Genomic DNA, 15,417 nt, shown 5'->3' with positions numbered 1-15,417 from the left:
TCGGGCGAACGCTGCAACACTTCAAACTAGTCTGACCCAGCAACGAGAGTTGCTGTGGTCTTGATCTGCCTGCTTCCAATTTTTTTTTTGGGGGGGGGGGGGGGGGGGGGCTCATTTTAAAGTGCAAAACTGTTTTTTCCCTCCATGTATAAAACATTGTTTTGTTTAACGACACCACTAGAGCACATTGATTTATTAATCATCGGCTATTGGATGTGAAACATTTGGTAATTTTTACATAGTCTGAGACGGGAAACTCGCTACATCTTTCCGTTAATTGCAAGGGATCTTCTTTTCATATGTACTATCCCAGACAGGATAGCACATACCATGGCCTTCAATATACCAGTCGTGGAACACTGGCTATAACGGTAAATAGCCCAATGGTTCCGTGATCGATCCCAGACAGACAGCGCATCAGGCGAACGCTTTCCAACTGTGCTACGTCCTGCACACACACACACACACACTCAGTGTCGAGGTCGGAATTGGGATTTGAACCTAGGAACTACAGTCTGCCAGTCTTAAAAACCCGGTGTTATTCCGGCCGCCTCACAATGATCTATAAGTTTGCTTTTTGTAATGACAATTATTTTATCTGGTCTACATCTGCCGGTGTCAAAATTTAAATTATGCCACGCCCACTTCCAAGTATTTTAGTTACTTTGCGCAATATCTGACAGTTAAAACCCGCCGCAGATAAATATTAAATACACGGTACGGTTTATTTTCACTCCTGTGGCATATGTCCCGAGATTAAGTCAGAATCCAATGTTTTTATGTTTTTAATTTTACATAATTTATCGTTGCGTGAATTCCCGCTACAAGAAGACATCATTTGTACATGTCACGTCAGCACACATAAAATTGCTACCTACGATGACGAAACGTATTTAAATTAGGAAAAGAAAATTAATATAATTATGAAAAATTAACCCAAACCGATTGAACTGTTAGTGTTGCAGAGAGGACCTTAGACGCTCTATTTTAATCCTAGCGGTGTAGTTTTGGTGTAATGCGGTCCGACTTCTAATCCCTGCACTTCCTTTAAACGGCTGTGCATAACGAGAGAGATAAAAAAAATATACACCGCCCCTCCTACTGTTGCGAGAACAAGGCAAGTGCTATAACAAAAGAAGCGTATCATTAATAAAACGCGTGGTTAACATTATGCCTTGCACCCTATCCTTAGTGGATAACCTTGCTCGTAAGGTCGGGTCTTTTTGTTTGAGATAAACCGCAGGTGTGAATCTTAAAGGGACAATCTCGGTTTCCAGGAATATATTATTTACAATAATTACTTATCGCAGACCTAGTCCGGAGGGACGTAGTAAGTGTGGTTTTTACTAAAGAAAGAAATGTTTTATTTAACGACGCACTCAACACATTTTATTTACGGTTATATGGCGTCAGACATATGGTTAAGAACCACACAGATATTGAAGGAGGAAAACCGCTGTCGCCACTACGCGGCTACTCTTTTCGATTGGCAGCAATGGATCTTTTATAGGCACCATCCCATAGACAGGATAGCACATACCACGGCCTTTGATGTACCAGTCGTGGTGCACTGGCTGGAGCGAGAAATAGCCCAATGGGCCCACTGACGGGGATCGATCCCAAACCGACCGCGCATCAAGCGAGCGCTGTACCACTGGGCAACGCCTCGCCCCTGGTTTCTACTTCGTCCGGATCTTGTTACATACCTTATATATAGCCTGTATTAAAAAAATGTTGCACCATGTTTCAACCGTTTCTCAACCGAAATAGTGCAACAAATGGACACACAAACCAAAAATGTATAACCTACCGTAGTCACAAAATCCAGATCGAAGTACTTGCATAATTATTAACAAAACAAATCTTCAACGACAACCTTAAAAATATCCCCGCCATGTTAAATTTGCTAAGTAGAAGGAAGCAACTCGCCGTGCCCGTTAAAAAAGAAAAGTATTGACTTAACGTACCCCGTGCACTAATCGCAGACCTTAAGTTAAAGGGACATACCCTAGTTTCAACCCGTGAAATTATCACTAACTTTAGTTAATCTACAAACCTGAAACACATTTGGATAAAGTTACAATTGAGTGAAACATGAGTCTGTGACTTTGAAATGGTGAAACTGTTACTTCTCAGACGCACGTGCGTTTTTTTTAAAATATGAGAAATGCATTTTGTGATATTAAAAACACCAGGATGACTAAAGACACTTCGAATGTACGGAAATGGATAATCTAAACAATAAATCTAAGTAAAGTATGATTTCAGTTATCAAAAACGGCTATAACAGTCAAACATATGCCTAAGTGTTTAAAAACTAGGGTATGTCCCTTTAACCCATGACAATTAACAACAAATTTGGTTTATCTACAAAACTGTGACGTTCAAACGGGAAAAGCGCGGGGCGTAGCCCAGTGAAAAAGCCCTCACCTAGGATCGATCCCCGTCGGTGGGCCCATTGGGCTATTTCTCGTGCTAGCCAGTGCACCACGACTGTCATATCAAAAGCCGTGGTATGTTCTATCCCGTCTGTGGGAGGGTGCGTATAAATGTTCCCTTGCTACTGATGGAAAAATGTAGCGGGTTTCCTCTCTTAGACTTTACGTCAAAATTACCTGCTTGACATCCACTAACCGATGATTAATAAATCAATGTGCTCAAGTGGTGACGTTAACCAAAATATTTTTTTCCATAGCAATTACTTTTCAAAGGTTTTTAAAAATATGAAGAAAAAAAGCATTTCTTAGTATTATAAACATTTATTTCATTTCAACTTATTTTCGTGCTTATATCCAATTAAGGTTCAAGCACGCTGTCCTGGGCACACACCTCAGCTATCTGGGCTGTCTGTCCAGGACAGTGGTTAGTTGTTAGTTGTTAGTTTGTTAGTTGGTTAGTGCGAGAGAAGAGGGTGTAGTGACATTACACCTACACATTGAGACCTTAAGAACTCGCTCTGGTTTGGAGCCGGTACAGGGCTGTGAACCCTGTACCTACCAGCCTGTAGTTAGTCCGATGGCTTAACCACGACGCCAACATCAGGATGAAAGCGGGAATCGAGTAGGCCTATACCTATTTACCTCCTCTTTCGAATTTAAGTGTAAAAAAAAAAAAAACCACCCTGAGAAAATGTGGTGCACTGGTTAGAACGAGAAAAAAACACCCTAATAAGTTCAAATGATCCATCAAGGTGGTTCTACCCTGCTCCATCAAGCACCTCAAACGACTCTACTGACTGAGCTACATCCCGCGCCGCCCTTGAACAAAAGTTTGTTTGGTTTAACGACACCACTAGAGCACATTGATTTATTCACTCGACATATTTTGTTTACGGTTATATGGCGTCAGACATATGGTTAAGGACCACACAGATTTTGAGAGGAAACCCGCTGTCGCCACTACATGGGCTACTCTTTCCGATTAGCAGCAAGGGATCTTTTATTTGCGCTTCCCACAGGCAGGATAGCACAAACCATGGCCTTTGTTGAATCAGTTATGGATCACTGGTCGGTGCAAGTGGTTTACACCTACCCATTGAGTCTTGCGGAGCACTCACTCAGGGTTTGGAGTCGGTTTGGAGTCGGTATTTGGATTAAAAAATCCCATGCCTCGACTGGGATCCGAACCCAGTACCTACCAGCCTGTAGACCGATGGCCTAACCAGAACGCCACCGAGGCCGGTCCGGCTATTGGATGTCAAACATTTCGTAATTTGACATATAGTCTTAGAGAGGAAACCCGCTTAATTTTTTCATTAGTATCAAGGGATCTTTCATATGCACCATCCCACAGACAGGATAATACATACCACGGCCTTTGATATACTAGTCGTGGTGCACTGGCTGGGACGAGAAATAGCCCAATAGGCCCACCGACGGGGATCGATCCCAAACCGACCGCGCATTAAGCGAGCGCTTTACCACTAAGCTACGTCCCGTCCCGCCCCCACCCTTCCCCGCCCCTGAGCAGGTCACAACACATAAACCTTGTCCTGTTTGATTTGGGATCGCGGTAAGTTGCGGCGGTATTGACAAAGTAATGTTCCTGGCAAACAACGAGCTGTCGGCGCCTATAGGCGTTAAAGGGTTAAGTGCGCGGTGTCAACAGATCATCTACAGATCATCTACAGGCTTAGAGGTGTTAATAAAGAAATATCCCGATCGCTCTGGTACACACAAAACGGTTTTCTCATCTTTGGAGAAATATTTGGCAAAAAATTCACTGTTTATTTTTGCAATCCATAACAAGAGAGATTTATAATATAACTGAAGAGGTAACGTGATGCTTCAAGCAACACACCATCATTTGTCGTGTCGTTACTTGCTGCAGCCAGGGCCGGATTTAGACCTTTGGGGGGAGGGGGGGGGGGGCAGGGCACTTCAGATTCGGGAGCCCCTCATCATAGAAATTAAATTACATGACAAATAAAAAAAATGAACTAATTTTAAAATTATAAAGGAAGTCCTTAGTCGGGGGGGGGGGGGGGGGCGGCCATCTGGCAGGGAGGATTGGGGCAATTGCCCCCTTATAAATCCGGCACTGGCTGCAGCAGCTTAATGTAGTTCGGTTTAGGAAATAGTTCCTCATAAGAAAAAAATATTACAAAATTCTGATATGCTTTTTGAAATCACGTAGGTTGACCTCTGTAGTATTTAAATAGGCCATTGGTCTGAAGTAACTTGTTATATGTAGTACTAACGGATAAAAATTGTACAAGTGGTATGGTGTTGAACGGCATGGAGTAATTAATGGTGGTGTGTAACCTTCACGGTAACTAGTGCTCAGCTCAGAACTCTTACTAACGTGCCTCCTATACCACAGAAATTTCAGACACGTCTGCCTCAGGTACGATCTCTATTTCAAAGATATTTATTACCAAATTGTAATGGTCAGTTATCGGTCAACAGGCCATGCCTATATTAAGACCTCACCATTACATCATAAAGAATATACAGATGCAACAATCAAGTGATGATAAAATTAAAGGTGCCATCTCTGGCATGGTCTGTGAGCTGACCTGGGAGAGAGTTAACTAGTCCAATCCATCCATCCATTCATTCATTCATTCATTCATTCATTCATTCATACATACATTCATTCATTCATTCATTCATTCATTCATTCATTTTAACTTATTTTCGTGCTTATATCCAATTAATCCAAGCACGCTGTCCTGGGCACACACCTCAGCTATCTGGGCTGTCTGTCCATGGTGGATGGGTTAGTTGATAATAGTTAGATGTTAGTGATATAGGGTGTAGTGGCCTTACACCTACCCACTGAGTCGTTAAAACTCGCTCCGGGTGGGACCCGATACCAGGCTGCGAACCCTGTACATACCAGCCTGATGGTTTATCCACGACACTACCGAGCTGGTAAATAGTCCAGAATTGGGTTTTGATTTTAAAGGTTTGTGGGACGGTACGTAGCCCAGTCATAATGCGCCAGCCTGATGCGCGATCGGTCCACGATGGACCCCGTCGGTGGGCTCATTGTGCTTTTTCTCGTTCCAACCAGTGCACCACGACATATCAAAGGCCGTGGTATGTGTTGTACTGTCTGTGAGAAAGTACATATAAAAGATGTACCGGGTTTTCTCTGAAGACTACGAATCAAAATTAACATGTTTGACATCCAGTAACTGGGTGGGTGGGGCGCGGGATTTAATTCAATCGGTTTAGTGCTCGCTTGAGGTGCTTGCGTTGCAGGATCGAACCACCTCGGTGGATCCATTCAGCTGATTGGATTTTTTTCTCTCGTTTCAACCAGTGCACCACAGCTGGACAAAGCCCGTGGTATGAGTTATAAAGTGGAAAGTGGATATAACAGATCCCTTGCTGCATTAGGAACAAATTAAAGATTTCCTGTAATGACTACGTGTCAGAATTACCAAATGTTTGATATCCAATAGCCGATGATTCATTAATAGATGTGCTCCAGTGGTGTCGTTAAAAAAAAAAAAAAAAAAAAAAAAAAACATTTGGAGTTTCCAACAGCCGATGATTGTGTTCTAGTGGCGTCGTTAAACAAAACAACTTTAAGTAGTTAATGATGACTTAGGTTTTGGTTTTAAAACAATGTTTCTCATTTTGTTAACTGTACAAAACCACGCGAATGTCGGAGCTTGTATTCCCTTGCACATGACACCCTCTCCCACCGCAGCCCACCCCAAAACCATTTCCTGTCCTGGACTGAGGAGCCGGCGGAAGTCGACACCTGCGCCTATGATAGGCGTGCGCTACAACAGCTTGCTCTGAATAGGCACATCAAACCCTATGACCAGACTATGACCTTTGAAGGGACATTCCTGAGTTTGCTGCATTGTAAGATGTTTCCGACTAATAAAATATTTCTACGATTAAACTTGCATATTAAATATATTTTCTTGTTTAGAATGTCAGTGTCTGTATATTCAATGTGTTTCTGGTCGTCATAATATTTGTTAGGAGCCCAAACTGGATTCGGTTTTAAAATAACTTCGTACGTACGAAAAGATAATATTTTAGGAAATAAAATGAAATTTAACCTAGTAAAAATATTAGGACGATCAGAAACACGTTTACTATACAGCCACTAATATTTTATGCAGAAAAATATATTTGATATGTAATTACAATCGTTAAAAGGTCTCTGTTAGTCGATAACATCTTAAACATTGCAGCAAACTGAGGAAAGTTCCTTTAAGTTTTTATCATATCAGTGAATCTATGCATGTCGGTCGTGTTCATACGTCATTTTCAGCTATAGTCCGTCTGCATCAAAGGGGGACCAACGACTTGACATATAGTTCTAAAATGAATAATGATAAAACTTCTATTGAAACATATTGCTACATCTTAGATCCATACCAACTCAAATAACTTATTTTTTACAAAATATTTCTATGTAAATAAAAACGTTTTTTAACAAAATACTATCAAATTATATAAGATTAAAAATCTCATTTTAATACAGGGGTAATCCGGAGATTAAAGATAGAATTGCACGTGCTTTACTTTTGCTGTTCCATCAGTTTGTTTCATACCTGTATCAACAAATAAGACTTCACCCATGCTATTTGATGGTAATTTGTAAAGAAACTTATTCATTTTCAAAAAAAACAAAATTAAATAAAAATAAAAATAAATAAATAAATAAAAATGTAATTTGAGTTGGTATGGGATTGAAACTTTAACTTAATAATATGGTTTTTTTATATGGTATTTAAGTTTATTCATTATAAGATTTATAAACCAATAATTCATGGGTTCTCTTTTGACGCAAATGAAATATACATGTACTTTGTTATTTCATGACTCCTATAGCTTAAATTAGATTCATTTCTAAACACTTTTTATTTATTTTCATGTCACGGATCACATTTCTTATGCTACAGCTTTTCCTAAGAATTTTCCGACTCCCAATTCTAAAGACATTAACTTCAAGGGAAGTAAATCTATTATCTAAACATGTAATTTATTCTCCCTGCCGAAACGCGGGCGTTAGCCAATGATTACGTAACGCCGTTGATTCGGACAATTGAAAGCCGACAATCGGGAGTAGTCATTGCGTATTTTGTTATTGTGACGATCTCGCTGATTATCGTGACATGGTGCTGGTTTATTGGCTGGTAACAGAGAGAAATTAAAGACACGTGTCATTTCATTGGTCACCAATTTCCGTCAGGTAGTGTTCCTAATCGGCAATTGATTACGTCACAATGGACGAGGCGTTGGCACGTGCACCGGTAATGAAGTGAAAGTTTGTTATGGGAAGGATGTTGGCACGTGCGTTTCTGGGAGCATCCACTTCAAGACTGTCTAGACGCATGGTGATGCATCTGAATTAGAACTGTGTTGTTAAGCCATTATCGCCTCTAATTGTTGTCGTTATTTGAAAATGGGACACGAAGGTTGATTCTTTAAATCTCGACTATATATTACTTGTAGTGCACAAAAAAACCCACACAAAGAGAGAGAGAGGGGGAGACAGAGACAGAGAGACATAGAGAGACAGAGAGAGAGAGAGAGAGAGAGAGAGAGAGAGAGAGAGAGAGAGAGAGAGAGAGAGAGAGAGAGAGAGAGAGACAGAGAGAGAGAGAATGTGTATGTGTGTGTGTGTGTGAGAGAGAGAGAGAGAGAGAGAGAGAAAGAGAGTGTATGTGTGTGTGTGAGAGAGAGAGAGAGAGAGAGAGAGAGAGAGAGAGAGAGAGAGACATTTGCAGCAATTATTAACACACACACCACCCCCCACCCCCAAACAAATTCTAGTTTTAATGGCGTAAGAACGTACTATGGGTCTTTGCTTATTTAGACAAGTATATTATTATCATAGTAGATATATAGTCACTACATATTTAACAACCAGTGTCCTACGACTGGTATATCAAATGTTATGGTATGTATCTTCTCTATAGGAAAGTGCATACAAAATATCTCTTTTCGCTGAAGGAAAACATGTAGTGGGGTTCTTCAGTTGACTTTGTATCAGAATTACTAAATCTTTGACATCCAAAATCCGATGATTAATAAATGAAGGTGCCTTGGCGGTGTCGTTAAACAAAACAAATTGTACGATTTACGTGTGTTTAAGAAAATGATTGACAGTGCATTGCGGTTGTCCACCTATATATTAAAGGTTGCGGTCTCGTGAGTTAGTATAAGTCGAATTATAGTTTTACCCGTCTTCGTGTAACACGTCCGTTATGGACAGGACAGGAAATGTTTTATTTAATGACGCACTCAACACATTTTATTTACGGTTATATAGCGTCAGACATATGGTTAAGGACCACACAGATATTGAGATAGGAAACCCGCTGTCGCCACTTCACGGTCTACTCTTTTCGATTAGCAGCAAGGGATCTTTTATATGCATCATCCCACCGACAGGATAGTATATGCCAAGGCCTTTGTTACACCAGTTGTGGTGCACTGGCTGGAACGAAAAATAGCCCAATGGGGCCACCGACGTGGATAGATCCTAGACCGACCGCGCATCAAGCGAACGTTTTTCCACTGGGATATGTCCCACCCTCATAATGCAGAACAGATGATATTATCTGTTACAAACGAAGAAATTCATTCATTAAAATGGTAGTTATGTTTGTGTTTTGCCTTAGTAAATGACGTCATAAATAGAAAAATTTTAATGGCAGTTTTAATATTTCTTTTACTACTGGATGAAAAGAAATAAGAGATCACACAGGAAACAGTGACTGCAAGCAAAACGCTCATCCAGACTGTCAACAAGTAAACCGTGTTGGAAAGTAAAGTTTGTTTGTTTTATTTAACGACGCCACTAGAGCACATTGATTTTTTATCTTATCATCGGCTATTGGACGTCAAACATATGGTCATTCTGACACTGTTGTTTTTTTTATAGAGGAAACCCGCTGTCGCCACATAGACTACTCTTTTACGACAGGCAGCAAGGGAGCTTTTATGTGCGCTTCCCACAGGCAGGATAGCACAAACCATGGCCTTTATTGAACCAGTTATGGATCACTGGTCGGTGCAAGTGGTTTACACCTACCCAGTGAGCCTTGCGGAGCACTCACTCGGGGTTTGGAGTCTGTATCTGGATTAAAAAACCGGCGTCGTGGTAGGCCATCGGTCTACAGGCTGGTAGGTACTGGGTTCGGATACCAGTCGAGGAATGGGATTTTTAATCCAGATACCGTCTCCAAACCCTGAGTTAGTGCTCCGCAAGGCTCAATGGGTAGGAGTAAACCACTTACACCGACTAGTGATCCATAACTGGTTCAACAAAGGCCATGGTTTGTGCTATCCTGCCTGTGGGAAGCGCAAATAAAAGATCCCTTGCTTCTAATCGAAAGAGTAGCCCATGTAGTGGCGACAGCGGGTTTCCTCTCAAAATCTGTGTGGTCCTTAACCATATGTCTGACGCCATATAACCGTAAATAAAATGTGTTGAGTGCGTCGTTAAATAAAACATTTTTTTCTTTCTTTCGATTTCGATTGATCTGCATCATCTGCGGAACATTACTAAATATAATATCTTTCTTTCTTTCTTTCTTTCTTTCTTTTTTTTCTGGATTAAAAATCACATGCCTCGACTGGGATCCGAACCCAGCACCTACCAGCCTGTAGACCGATGGCATGAATGAATGAATGAATGTTTAACGACACCCCAGCACGAAAAATACATCGGCTATTGGGTGTCAAACTATGGTAATGCAAACAAATAAAGTGATGATCAACATCAATATAAAAATTCAAGACAAACAAAAACAGTGTAAAGAACTGTGCAAAAACACAAATATCACAGAATTTTACAGATACTGAATTTTACTCAAAACTTCAATTTTGTGCTGTATTGGCCATTCTCAAAGAGAATGTTACACCCCTGCACCACGGTGAGGTTACAGCAGACGCAGGGGATAGACCGATGGCCTAACCACGACGCCACTGAGGCCGGTCTGAACCGTGTTGGTGACATTCAATCCAATAGTAATGACATTCAGTATCGTATACATTACATATATGTATAAATTATACAGATATTACGATGCTAGTAGTGACATAATGTGAACGACAAAATGTAATACGTCATCAAAGCCGTATTTCTGCACAATGCAGAGTCGAATGATATCTTTGCAAAATAGTGATTAACTCCATGGATCTTTATTTAATACTTCGTCTGTAGGAGGACAGCCACTCCAGAGGAGATCCTTTACGGGTGATTTCATCGTTGTTTTCTCGTTCCAACCAGTGCACCACAACTGGTCAAATGCCGTGGTAGGTGCTCTCCTGTCAGTTGCAAAAGTACATATAAAAACATCCCGTGCAACTAATGGAAAAAATGTACCGAGTTTTCTCTGGAGTCTACTGTCAGAATTAGCAAATGTTTGACATCCAGTAGCCGATGATTAATTAATCAATGTGCTCCAGTGGTGTCGTTAAACAAAACACATTTTAACTTGTCATCCTTATTGCACCGCCATAAAGAGGACTGCCACTCCGATACTAGTTTACGGAATAAAAACGAGCACCGGACAGGGCTCGCTGGAGTAAGTACAGATGAAGTTGGTCTACAATACCAAGTATTCCCTTATTTCTTGGATGGTGCATATAAAAGATCCCTTGGTGCTAATCGAAAATAGTAGCCCATGAAGTGGCGACATCGGGTTTCCTCTCTCATTATCTGTGTGGTCCTTAACCATATGTTTGACGCCATATAACCGTAAATAAAATATGTTGAGTGCGTCGTTAAATAAAACATTTCTTTCTTTCTTTCTTTCCCTTATTTCTTATTCTCAGAATATTTCAGAAGCGTACCAGGAACAAAACAAAGCAACTGCGCGTAGACTGAACGACAAAACAGTTGTTGCTATCAAAATTGTATCTGCACACAAGACAGAGTCGAAAGGGTGTTGATGAAGTTGTGATTTGTTTTTCACGAATCGCTGTTAGGTGCTTTATTTAAAGGAGGAAACTTCGCTTAAAGCAGCAACAACTCTGTATATTTTTAACATATATGTAATCATTTAAATTACCAGTCTTATTTTCCAAACTTTAAATTAGGTCAAATAAAAAATGCAATGTTAAGCAAATCAAATCATTAAAATGATGACTTCTGAACTGGTTTTGTTTATACAATGAATGAATGTTTAACAACACTCCAGCACGAAAAATACATCGGCTATTGGGCGTCAAACTATGGTAATGCAAACAAATAAAGTGATGATCAACATCAATTTAAAAATTAAAGATTTAACTAAAACACAGTGTAAAGAACTGTGCAAAAATACAGATATCACAGACAGATACTGACTTTTATTCAAAACTCCAATTGTATCCCGTGTAAAACAAGGGTATGTGTGCTGTAGAATGAGAATGTTACACCCCTGCACCACGGTGAGGTTACAGCACGCGCAGGGGTTGTTTGTATAAATCACAATGTACAAAACAGGATGACGAATTAATTGGGGGGTTTTCTCCGATATTCATTGATGTAACAATACACTAGATTACTAAATCTATACAAGTAAAGTTTTATGATGCTATTTGATGTTAGTAAATGATGGTGTGTTATTGAGACTTTAAAGGTAGAGTAAACTCCAACAAGAAATTTATGTGTTGGAAAGATGCATACCCGGACCACCAACACATACTGACACTTTAACAAATGAAAAACGCGTAATTTTAGAGTTAATAAAAAAACATGATTATTCTTGCTAACTGGGGGCAGCCATTTTGCTTGGGGCTCTATGCAGTGTAAACAAACGCTCTAATTTACGACAAGGCGCTTCGCTTTCATCAGCCTGACTTGTAAAACAACATAAATGACTTGATAGTATAATAAACTATTTAACTAAATATATTTCCATTTGCATCAATAGAACGAAATGGAGTTATAGTATTTTTCTTTTTTTAAAAACCCAAAGAAAATAATACATATTATTAAGCCTGTTGGTATGCTACGTTCAAGCAAAAACGACCACTCACTATATCCAAGTGATAATTTTCTTTTCTTTGGGACTACGTAATTGCTCATTTTTGTGATTTTAGATGGGAAAGTCTACTTAATCAAGGGTTTTACAGAATTACTTACAGTAATAAAACAAGACGGTTGGTCGATTACGATTAGTGGGATGTCCGTGCGGTTAACACAATGCCCTGTGATCTTAATAAAAGAGGCACGTCTTTTTAGTGTGTCTAGACACCGTCTAACTATACACCTGCCAATCAGGAACCACAGGTACAGGCCACGGAAAGAAAAGACCAATTAACTAAGAAAAGACCCCGATTATCATTTCAGTACGTGGGTTAATTTATGTACAAACCATAATACAGTTATTTCAACACTTTGACAATGGTGGTTTATTTTGTATTAAAAGTAATATATAATTGTTGTTGGCTTACTGGGATGACTATTATTACAGAATATTGCGATGCATCCGCAAAAATCAGGTATGTTTTGTTTCTTCAGTTCGAAGACTAATTCCTGACTTGACAAGTTAGGTATTACGTAACCAGCAGCTCGCCAGAGGGCGTATTCACTGGGATGGTACAAAATGGCTGCGCCCGTTATATATAATAGCCGTCACATTTAACCGTTTTATTAATTAACTATACGATTATACTTGTTGATATTAAGCAATAATGTGCAATATATATCGTTGAATATGCATACCAGGTCAAATGCCTTGATTGTCCCTTCCTAATATTCAAGGTTATATAATTTATTATTTTTAAAGGTCTTTCTTCGTTTTTATATACAAATGTTTACAAAACATGACGCTTCTGTGTTTTCTACATCTAATTTTCATGAGTAGATGAGGAGTTTTCATTTGATCTAATTTTTGTAAATGGTGATATATATATATATATATATATATATATATATATATATATATATATATATATATATATATATATATATAATACCCGAGTGTCTTGTGATATCATAATTTATCAGCACGAGTTGATAAAAGTATGAAATCCGAGGCTTGTCGAGGATTTTATACTTTTATCAACGAGTGCTGATAAATTACGGTATCACAAGACACGAGGGGGGTATTCTTTTTATCATCCATTATCATTCTTTTCATTTGCGATAGTTCTAATTATCGCAAATTATACTGCCAACGATATCTTCTACAAAAGCCTTTAATGGATGATATATATATATATATATATATATATATATATATATATATATATACACACACACTGTTATTGCAACTGTAATTAGTATTCAAGTTTATATAATTTATACATTTTAAGATTGTACTGCGTCTTTATATATTTTTGTCATCTAATTTTCAATAGCAAATGTGAAGTTTTCATTTGATTTAATTTTTGTACAATACTGTTATTGTAATTTTAATTAATATTCAAGTTTATATAATTTATACAATTTAAAGGTTGTACTTCTTTTTATATAAATTTTACAAAACACCAACTTTTTTTTCTATATCTAATTTTCATGAGCAGATAGGGAGTTTTCATTTGATCTAAAAAAAAACTGTAAATGCTAATATATATATATATATATATATATATATACTTTTATTGCAACTTTAAGTAATATTCATATTTATATAATTTATACATTTTAATGGTTGTACTTCGTTTTTCATATACACATTTTATAAACAAAATTATACTTCTCTTTTTCTGGATCTAATTTTCACAACAGATGTGGAGTTTTCATTTGATTTAATTTTTATATAACTTTATTGTAACTTTAATCAATATTTCAGTTTTTATTTGTAACTTAGACAAAACATGACGCTTTTTTCATCTAATTTTCACAGAGAGATACGGAGATTTCATTTGAGCTATTTTTTGTAAATGGTGATATATATGCTGTTATTGCAACTTTAATTCATATTCAAGTTTATATTTATAAATTGTACTTCGTCTTTATATACAGGTTTTTACAAAAATATAGCTATCTTTTTTTCTACATCTAATTTTAACGAGCAGATGTGAAGTTTTCATTTGATTTTTTTTTTTAAATGGTGATATTATAATTCTAATTTATACATTTTAAAGGTCTTACTTCGTTTTTATATATACACATTTCACGAAACATGATGCTTCTTTTTTCTTTCTTTCTTTTTTTCGTCATCTAATTTTGACAGGCAGATGTTGAGTTTTCATTTGATTTAATTTTTATAAATGGTTGTATTTTAACTGTCATTAAAACTAATTAATATTCAAGTTTATATAATTTATAATTTTCAAAGATCGTACTTTGTCTTTTACTATATACAAATGAAAAAAAAAATGACGCTTCTTTTTTATACATCTAATTTTCGCGGGCAGATGTGGATTTTTATTTGATCTAATTTTTGTAAATGGTAATATATATACTGTTATTGCAACTTTAATTAATGTTCAACTTTATATAATTTACACATTTTAAAGGTCGTACTTCGTCTTTATATATATATAAATTTTACAAAACACGACGCTTTTTAGCCCCTACATCTAATTTTCGCGGGCAATTTTGGACTCTTCTTTAGATATCGTTTTTTGTAAATGGTAATATATGCTGTTATTGTAACTTTATTTAATATTTCAGTTTATATTCATAAATTGTACTTTGGCTTTATATACATTTTACAAAACTAAACTCTTCATTTTTTCTACGTCTAAGTTTCACGAGCAGATGTGGAGTTTTCATTTTATTTAATTTTTGTAAATGGTGATATATATACCGTTATTGCAACTTTAATTAATATTCTAGTTTATATCTATAAACTGTACTTCATCTTTATATAAATATATATTATATACATTTTACAAAACATATCACTTCTCTCCTTTTGTTTTTCGTCATCTGATTTTCACGGGCAGATGTGCAATATTCATGTGATATTGCATGCACGTGCACTATTGTCTCACGTGCCACGTGTCAACGTTGATAGGTTCCTGGCACAAACGTGACGACGTTTCCACTAGG

This window comes from Gigantopelta aegis, chromosome 7, assembly GCF_016097555.1.
Source record: "Gigantopelta aegis isolate Gae_Host chromosome 7, Gae_host_genome, whole genome shotgun sequence".
NCBI classification, from domain to species: Eukaryota; Metazoa; Mollusca; class Gastropoda; order Neomphalida; family Peltospiridae; genus Gigantopelta; species Gigantopelta aegis.
This window is presented reverse-complemented; position numbering follows the sequence as displayed.